Source organism: Poeciliopsis prolifica, unplaced genomic scaffold (assembly GCF_027474105.1).
Source record: "Poeciliopsis prolifica strain line A6 unplaced genomic scaffold, Auburn_PproV2 SCAFFOLD002, whole genome shotgun sequence".
Taxonomy (NCBI): domain Eukaryota; kingdom Metazoa; phylum Chordata; class Actinopteri; order Cyprinodontiformes; family Poeciliidae; genus Poeciliopsis; species Poeciliopsis prolifica.
The window spans coordinates 11,134,582-11,145,019 of NW_026562377.1; the positions used below are offsets into that span (position 1 = coordinate 11,134,582).

Below are 10,438 nucleotides of genomic sequence, written 5' to 3' on the forward strand. Positions count from 1 at the left end.
GATGCTGTGCTTGTGCGTTTTCCAGTTGGAGCAACGTGATGTTTGAAAACTGACTCACCACTTATTTAGGCATACAGAAAAAAGATGCTGTGTATGGTGCCACATGCATGGATGTGCAGAGTAAATACTCTTGCGTAGACTATAATGGGTGAGTGTTTACTTCAGAATCTGTTCTGTTGCGGAGTGCAGCATAGGGGACTGAGATCTAAGCAGGGGGTCAGAAACAGTTCTGTTCTGCTGTGAATTTTACTCCACAATGTTACATTTTATTTTCATTGGAACTTGAACTCAGGACGGTTTACAATCATGTTGGTGCCCTCTTTGGAAGTGAACAAAAAATGTAGCCTGCGATGTTTTGAGTTGAGCAAACCTTTGGAGTTTGCTCACACACAAAAGAATTTCATCTCTAGTTGCAAAGCTTGAAAATGTTTTATGAAAATTTTGGGTACCATAAATCCATTTAATTCCTAATTATATGTATGGTAACAAGCCTGTTTTTCCCCAGCTACACTACTCAAGCTTTACCAATTTCCTTTGGTGTGCAGAGGTTATACGTTATTCCTTTGTGTCTTTGGGTCTCTCAAAATCACACACGACCATCCCCCTGCATGCGTCATGCGCCACAGATCCAGTGCAGATAACACACCCACACACACGCACACATATATAACCCATAAAAACTGATTTAAGGTCTCCAAAGCAGAACTATCCACATACGACTATCTTCACAAAGCTGCTACGCATGAGTTAGTGAGCTGTCTCATTGATCTGCCTTTCCCTGCAGTCCAGGCTGGGCATTCACTCTTGTTTGCTACGCCTTAGCGAGTCCACTTTAGAAAACGTTGCCCATGGGAGAGATGGAGAATTTTTATTTTATTTTTTTTTTGGGTATGGGGGGAGATTCATACCCCCCAAAAAAGTTTTACTTCTGGCATCCTCTTTTGAGAGTACAAATTTATATGAACTCATAAATTCACAATTGAAAGTATGCCGCAAATACAAACCAGACATTTTGTAATGGTGGCATCTATAACAAGAAGAATGTATCTAATCTTTCATTGTAGACTCCCCAAGGGTTAATATAACCTCATTAGAGTGGAGATAAGTAATGTTCATCAGTGTACCCATGCTTACTCTCCAGCATCAGCTCAAATGTATTTATTCTGTATATCAGGAAAGAGAGAAAGCAGGAGTCAAACTCCAATTCTCAAGGGCCGGTGTCCTGCAGTTTTTACATGTGCCACAGGTACAAACCACTGGAATGAAATGGTTTAATTACCTCCTCCTTGTGTAGATCACTCCTCCAGATCCTTGCTAATGTCCTAATTATTCTATTCAGGTGTGGTGGAGCAGAGGCATATCTAAAAGTTGCAGGACACCGGCCCTTGAGGACTGGAGTTTGACACCCCTTGATTACAGCATCAGTTAGAAATCTAGGTTGGTTCACAAAGTCACACAAGAATGCAAAGTACTTTTCTTAGTTACTTATTTATCGGTTGTCATTTTTAAAGAAGGTACTTTAAATCTGACATATGAGCATTCTTGGAATGCATATTCTAATTTATTGAATATGGCTGTTTAGATTCACCAAATATTTTACAAAAACAGAACAAATATATGAGTTTAAAGACCTTTTTGACTTCTTTCGACCTTTGTGGCATGGTGAACATTGAATGTTTCCACTTCCTGAGTTTGTTTGTCAAGTTGTGCTTTTATTTTGTGTTTATTTTTGCGTTTGTTTGTTGCTCACTGGGATTGCATTGCATCTTGTCTGTGTATTCAGGCTGTCATAGTGAACTAGTTACACAGTGAAGAAAGCATGTTATCAAGTGTGCCGTAAGCCTGTTTCTATAAAATGGATGTTCTTAATATTCTCTGATCAGTTGGTTGACTTTCAATTTTACTTCCTTCAACTTGTTGGCATTAGCCATACAAATATAATATAATTAAATAAACCATTTTATTAATGTTTTTATTTTATTATTTGAAACATTATGAACATCCATTACACATGTAATGGTGTAATGGATGTTGAAATGGTTCAAATCCTTTTGTATTTTTGATTTTGAACAAAGGGAAGGAAATCAATAATTTCAATATTATGAATCATACTTTTTCTGAAGAAAGTCTTTTTACTGTAGAAATGTTATGCATCAACTTAGATCTTAAATTATTTCATGAAGGGAAATGATTTTAGAAGCTCATGTCATTGATGTTTAAATTTGGGATAAAGATTAGAGAAGTGAAAATTTCTTAACTAGCAGAAAAACCAAACCATGTATGGGAAATGTGAATCAAATAGTAAATTATCTAATTTTAAACTCACAAAAAGTGACATATGTCACTATTTTCAGTGTTCTGCTTTTGATCAATAGATTAAAATAAGACCTTTTATATTTTCATGTGATACTTTTTAGCTCAAAATCAGGCTGAAAGCCCAGTCCTGGGTTTTCTTTTCAATAACTCTTCCCTAGGGTACACTCGCTTTGAATCAATTAAACATGATCCCAGCCTCTCAGATATCATTTAAGGCTCCTGGCGTCAGCATTATCTATGTCATCAAGCAGATGCAAAATTGATGCTTTTGTTGTATCTGCTTGCCGCCGATGATAAAGGTCATGGATCAATGTTTATCGTCCAAACAAAATTGCACAACTTGATATTATCTTATGAGAGGCAGCCTGTAAGCACTTAAGTTGACTTGTAAGACAAAATTGTAGGCTCGAACAAACACACAATATGTCTGCTGATAAATGATGGAAGCCTAAGTGTATCATTGACATGAACAGCTGCTCTTTTTTATCAGATGAAGGACAGTGCAATGAATGAAAGGACAGTTGGTAGATGGCTAGTTTGAAGCTCAGGATTTAAGATCTGATAGAGTAAGTGTCCAATGTTTGGACAGTGGTTGGGAAAGCTCACTGGAGTCTAATGTCAAAGAAGTTAATCTGCAGACTCAACAGAGAATTAACCATTTAAACAGACACCTCAAAGTTGTTCCCGTTAACCAATTGCTTGAGCCTATCTGTTTGACTCCCCAGATCATCATACACCTTTTTCAAAATCCTCCACCTCTCATCAGATGAGTTTGTGTGCAGGTCTTCACATTTTACATAGGCATTTTAGTCTGCTGGAATCTGCCTGCAGTTTTCTTCGACCATCGTCATGGAACAACCCTTATTATATGCTTATTATACGCAAAATAAACACATCCTGGAACACTGATAACTTCTTCAACTAACAATTTGAAGAAGTTTATGACTTTAATGATTCTCTGAAGTACAGAGTTCACTGTACTTCAGTATGAAAACTTAAAATATAATACTTAATCCTCAATTAGTTGAAAAGCAAAGATGTAAACAAAGGTAAGCAAAGAGGAGATGAAGAAGAGGTGTATTCAGATCATATCTTCCACCAGCACTTTGGCAAGCAATTCAAATGAACTCAAACTAACAACGACCCAGCAAGAGTATCAGAAAAGCAATGTTACATACTTTATTGAGACATGGTTGCAGGATCATGTCAGAGATTTACAGAGGAGTGTCGAGAACAAAGATGATTAGCAATAACTGTCAACATTAGATGGTGAAATCAAGGATATTATGCTGTAAAGTATTGTCTCTACAGCCCAGATATCAAAGTATTAGAAATAAGTTTTCATTCAACAGTGTTATTTTGGCAACCAAACACATTCCACCGTCAATGTTGCCGACACTGAATGTGATGTCATCAGCCCAGTTGTTGCTAAGCTATAGACACAACAGATATACACACTTTGGGGAATGCCTGGTGATTTTAACTGGATCTTATTCTCTTCCAGTGGCAGTAGGGAAAGAAATTCTCTTGCATGTTTTAGAATGGTTTTATTTGCATGTTTATAGATTTGTTTTTGCAGGGATGGATTGAAGGCAGCTGATTGTAATTAGTTTGGCTCTATCCTCAAAAAGGACTAGGCCAGGAGCTGTGGCTGCCTGAAGAACAGGAGCTGGTGGGAAAAGACCAGTTTGGACAGCGGACAGGAACTTTGCTCTTGGAGTGAGTATAAACAATCTTTCACTAAATTTCCCTTTATATTAAAGTTTATTCCTGTTTTATACATAAGGAGACAGCAAGCCAACTTCTGTAACTTCTGTGAGCATCATCGTACCAAACTGTTCCAAATCAACAGCCTACGCAAGCTTTGTTGCCAACCACCTTCACAAGCAAAATGTACCCATCTTCTGAAAGCTTCTTCTAAAAAGAAAATGTGCCATGTCAATAAGTCTAAATCATGTAGAACAACCTAGAGAGTTCACTGTGCTTCAGTGTCATTCAAAGTCTCTACGCAATAGAGCACTTTGGCCATGCACTGGACAGGAGATGTGCAAATTGGATGTGCAGCTGACAGATTTGTTGCAATTCTGTAATGCTGGCATGTCAGTACGGATCAAAATTTCTGAGGAATGTTTTTGAAACCTAAATGAATCTATGCGATTATAAATTCATACTGGGAAAAATATAATTTAAACATTTATTTGATAACATTAGATACTGTAAAACAGACCAAAAAAAGGTGTTGCTCACATTTGTCTTGTATGCTTATATCTTTTGCTCAATGTCCTGCATTCTACGGGAATACAAAGGGTTAATGAAGAGCTTATGTCTTCCTATATTTTTTTTAAGAAATGTGTTTTCTAAATTGAAGGAAATACGACAATCTGATTAATACTTTACTACCAACAGTGGACACAAAGCTACTCTGCCACTTCCTTTAACAGTCATTCCCCTAAGACCTTTACTTTCATCTGTTCTCTTTTGTTTTTCAACTTTGGTTCTACAGTGACACCAATGGAATCAAGAAAAAGACAACTTGAGTTCGTTGCTAATCATTATTGCCTAAAGGCAGAGAAAAAAACAACAACCTTACACTATCACTTGTCTGTAGCAACTGGCCTTGTATGTACTTACATTGTTCTATTGTTCTGCCCATGTCCTCAGGGAGCCTTTTCATGCTTGATATCTACCTGAGGGTGTGTTTTAAAGATGATATTCTGGAGATCGATAAGAATGAGTGCAGCCCCTGGGAACATGGCCTTGTTTGGAACAAGTGCCTGTTAAAACTCGGGGATTGACTTTGGGCAGTCAAATCACATGACAGGCTCCAGGCTAAAGTCTGACTTCAATCTCAGAAAAATAAATCACTCACTTTAATACCTGCCCTATATAATATAATTCAGCCACTACATCTGTGACTTGAATACAGACCTGAACAAGGTCTGAAACAGACTGTGCAGCATGTACCAAGAAAATGAAAATAGTGGTGGGGTGGATGGCTGGTTGCTTTAGATGGGAGGCCAAACGCTAGTGCTGGGAGACATAAAGACAGGACACTTTCCCAGAGTGCTGTTTTTTTTTTTTTTTTGCCTGGATTGTGGATGGAAAAAGAGGATTGTGTTACTGTCGTTTGGAGATTGCACAAGGAGATGCAGCAGACTAAAGGATGAGCAGGCTATGTTGAATGTAATCCAAGCTAGTTATTAGTCTCCAGGTTAATTGATAGGATTAGAAAGACAGGTGTTCGAGGCTTGTAAAGGGGAACAAGTTACACCTGAGACACAATTATTGATGGACACTGGATCCTTGAAGTAAGTCGCAACATCAAGTAGCATTGGGTTTCAAATGAGGCGTGTAGGAGTTTTTAAACGGCTCATGCATCCTTTTGTTGTCACTAACAGTCATTCCCTGATTTAGTCACCAGACTACCGTTATATAGATGTTTTGACATAAGGTTATTCAAATTTGCTTTGAATTACTTTATATGCCTCCCACAATTGGTCCTGAATTGAATCTGAGATGTGAATGTTTATGCTTAAGTGAAACTTTAATTAGCAGGATCATTCAGGGCTGTTATACATGCAAAACCTGAAGACTGGTAAGATAAGTAGCAACATTCAAGGGTGAGAAGCCATAGTTGTTGGAATACTGAAAAAAAAGAACAGTAAATAGAAAAGTTGCTACATTCTCAATCCAAATATAAAGGAGATAATTATAGACATTTTCAAACTGCCTTTTCTGGTTGGTTTATTGCGACCCAAGAAGGATTTCAGGACAAACAACTCTGCATAATTTGAGGGAGAAGCAGATGTTTGAGGATCATAAATTTAAGTGATTGGGGGTTTGACCTTTTGTGGAAAATTGTCACACTTTGTTAAAATGTGAACCTCTGATTATCCTGATCTGAAATTATATACCTCGTCAAACCCCATGACAAAACACCATTACAAGACAAAAAAAAAAAGCATTTGTTCAAGCTGGACTAACACAATCCAAAGGGTATTGAGCTTGGATATTAGTGACGATGACTGGCCATGTTTCCACCAAGTCTCCTTTCTCCTATTATAGCCTAACCATTTCTGAGCAATACCTTTCTCTTGGTTCTTGTCCTACTAAAACTGACAAAATAGAGTCTGAAAGTCAAGTGACATGAAACTGCATTTATTGTGCAGCTATAGCTCATGTTCAATCTTAGTTATTTGGTCTGGATATGGAGTAAATGTGAAAATGAAAACAGACTCTGGCATCTCCTTTTCTATGTATACTTTATAAGTAGTTCTTTATGTCCTTTTTTAAAATGCTTTTAACAGATGCTGAGGGTGGCAGAATCATTTAACATAACATTGTGGCACATTAGCTTTCGCTTGCTAGTTAGTAGAAGGAAAATAAAGTAAGACAGAGTAAGTTGATCAAGACATTAATATTTTCACCATGTGAAACCCAATGCTTGTTTTCACTGGAAGCTAACAATGGAAGTTTGACCTGGAAATTTCTCACCCTTAGTTATGTAGCAATCATAAAATATTAGCAAACAAGCTAAACGTGAAACTGAATTTTCCCAAAGGCATTGAAAAAGCTACAGGAACACAGAAAGCATTATGTGTGTTTTGTACATATAACTTGGACTTGCAGCTGTGTCCTCACGTATTGTGTTTTGCTTTTTTCTAACTTCTTTAGCTCAGTCCTTTAATTTTAATTATACATTATGTGCAATCTACCTGAGTAATTTCAACTATATTAAAGTAAAGTGCAAAATCATTGATGGAGTGCAGACCCTTCTAATCCTTTAAATTTCTAACAATTGGTGACATTTTTTATACTATTAACGTCTTTTAAACATGTGTATCTAAATTCTTTTTTTATATATTCAGAAGGCAGTTAACACCTATGAGCCTTGTGTTGTGTGACAGTGCAGCAATGGGAGAGGAGTGCATTGGAATAAAATTAAGGAACTGTAGAATAGGAATCGCTATAATGTCTGATATTAGACCTTTAAATCATCTGGCTCTTATACCGGTGCTTCCGCCTGCTGCTGTCTTATCACTTTTCGCTTCCACTTATCAAAGAGACATTCTGAGGAGGGCAAGAGTTGGATCAGTCATCTTGCTCTCTGAACACTTTTTTGCAAGCTTTTGAAAAATTAAGTGTGCTTGTGTCACAGCAGCAAAGTCCATATAGACACAATTCACATTTTTTTTTTTCAGTTGTCAATGTATTGATATGGAGCCAAGGCAAAAATTCAAGCTGGGAGACTCGACCCAGCTTCTCCACATCACCTAATCACAACGCCTCGTTGCAGCCAACCAGGATCAGGACCACCGCACCGTTCCAGCCTATCATCGTTCAAGGACGCCTTCAAAAGTTCAAGCTGCCTTGGGTCTTCCTGCTTGTCAGCCGCGCTTTGACCCACCTCCTCCCCATCTCCACCTTCGCCCTGACGGATCTCTTCCAGAAGCCCTTTGCACTCCTCCATCTCCAGGCTCCGCTCCTCCACTGGCTTTGGTCCCGGGGGGAAGACTATCCCGAGCTCGCCCGAGCCGACCTGCTGGCGGTGAACCTCGGCACACAATCTTCTGCCAGGCCCAAGCACCAAAGATCTTGTACCATTCAAATCTTTTAACTGCTATTTTCTTCACTGTGTGAGTCTCTCCAGATTGAATTGGCAGTTAGTTTGTCCATTTTTGTTTTAGGCCATGTTATAGTTCATGCATATGGGAAATGGCTACAAAGAGCTTGTAACCTGAATGTCAGGATTTCACTTAAAAACAAGATTCAGGAAGCACATTAAAATCCCTGTGATTTACAGATTATCAAACAAAATGAGGCTTAGACTCTTTTACATGAGTTGTTTGTATTGCAATGATCAGAATTAGTGAAAGCAGCTCTGGTAATTATTTCTGTTTAAATATTAGTGAGAGGAAGACCTGAAAGCATTTCAAGTAAGCAGTGAAAGAAAGACACATTTATGTGAAGGTATGTAGGTAAACCCACAAAGATTGGAAAAAAATAAATTACCCTGGTGCCTACAAGTCTTGTTTTTTGTGGTATTAAGAGGACTTTTACTAAAATAGAAAAAAAATGTGGCTTCTGTTAAATGTTAATAAATATGTTGTTTTGCAAGTCACAGTCAACTATTTATTTACTGATTTAGACTAAGGCACCCTTTAATTAGAGGTTTTGAAGTGGATTTAAAGAGACCACAGTCTTAAGCCAGTTGCTGTGAGATACTAAACTTCTGCACAAAGCCCTGAATTTTCCATCACAATAAATGGATGTAGTTTCGAAAGATAGACTTCTGTACTAGAGAAAAAATATATAATTTCTATTATTATGAACAACATCTACAGTATGAATGTAAAGACATTGGAAACTAGTCAATAAACTAACTATCAAAACTCTCTTTAGCTTCAAAAAGAAGCTTTAATTTTCCTTTGCACATAGTTTCCTTCAAAACAATTACTGGGTACTTAACTAAATTTGGTAACATTTTTGCAAATGTTTTATATATATATATATATATATATATATATATATATATATATATATATATAGCTGACTGGATAGCTCAATACATAAGGCATCAGTATATCACCCGAGAGGGCAGGGTTCGAATCCAGTCTGGGTCCTTAGGCAAGACCCTTCAAGCTACTGCCTACCTCATACCATGAGAGATACTAAGTTGCATAACATGCCGGCTCAGACGTCGCCCGGCCAAACAAGGTCTGCGTCAGGTGTTGGGGAACCAGAGCACCTTGATGACAAATGGGCTACTGGAACAAGACGGAAATGGGCGAGAGATGAAAACGTGGATCTGTTGGAATGCTACTACTCAAGTAACCCTAGTGAGAGAGGTTACATGCAAAGACTGGGGAAGGAATGGTTACTTCGACATCCCCAGTCAACACTAAGCGCTAAACAACTAGTAGCTCAGTGTTCCAACATCCGCAAACGGCAACTGCTATCACAACTTGAGATTGACGAGATACAACACAAATGCTACGGCAAAAGGGAGGAACCCGGATGTCAGGACTGTGGGGACTTAACTACAAGTCCCCACCCAGTGAGGGGATACACGGCCCCAATGAGCGAAACAGAGCTGAACGAGACAGCTGCTGACCTGAGAGAGAGAATCATGACCCGAATGACAACCAGGCCTCCCCGGCGCCAATTACAACGGCTGAGTGAAGTACCATCTGAAAGTCTCATTGAGAATGTGAATGCAGCATTGAGAACGATCCCTACCAACACCATAACAGAAACCAATGAGCTGATCTACAACTCAGCATCAGTAATCCTTGAGATACTTGGCTATAAGAGCAACCATGAGACCCAATACCCACCATGGAAAAGACGGTTAGAGGCTAAAATCAAGGTAACAAGGAGGGAAGTGAGCCAACTGTCAGAGCTCCACAAGGGTGCAATGAAAAGACCAGTACCCAGAAAGTACAGGCAGATGCCCATACCTGAAGCACTCGAGACTGCCAAACAGAGGCTCCAAGCCTTGTCCAGCCGCCTAAAGAGATACACAAGGGAGAATGAATCCAGAAGGATTAACCGGCTCTTCCACTCAACCAGCTAAGGTGTACTCTCAATGGCAGGGTAACAATAACAACAGAGCAGACCCACCAAGGCTGGAGACAGAACAATACTGGAAAGGCATATGGGAAAGGGAGGCGTCCCACAACAGCAATGCACAGTGGCTGATCTCTCTACGAGAGGACCACAGCAACCTCCCTGAGCAAGCCCCGGTAACCATCACTGTGACAGATGTCCAAGAAAGAGTCTCAGGTATGAAAAACTGGACAGCACCAGGGCCTGACATGATCCATGCCTACTGGCTAAAGAAACTCACTGCTCTCCATGAGCGAATGGCAGCCCAAATGAACCAGCTACTACAAAGTGGGACTCACCCTGAATGGTTAACTGAAGGGCGGACAATCCTAATCCAGAAGGATCCATCAAAGGGTCCAGTCCCACCCAACTACTGACCAATAACCTGCCTCTCCACAACCTGGAAGCTCATGTCAGGCATCATAGCGGCCAAGATAAGCAAACACATGGATAAACACATGAGCACGGCACAGAAGGGTATCGGTGTAAATAGCAGAGGAGCCAAACACCAACT

The 10,438-nt window shown here is 39.2% G+C and overlaps 1 long non-coding RNA gene across 1 annotated transcript; it reads left to right on the forward strand.

Annotated features, from left to right (window-relative positions):
* The first annotated feature begins 3,750 nt into the window (after positions 1-3,750).
* LOC129369615 (uncharacterized) lies at positions 3,751-8,387 on the forward strand. Its single transcript, XR_008606962.1, has 3 exons — positions 3,751-3,825; positions 3,896-4,035; positions 7,518-8,387. It is a non-coding gene; the product is annotated as an uncharacterized LOC129369615 (long non-coding RNA).
* Positions 8,388-10,438: the final 2,051 nt, after the last annotated feature.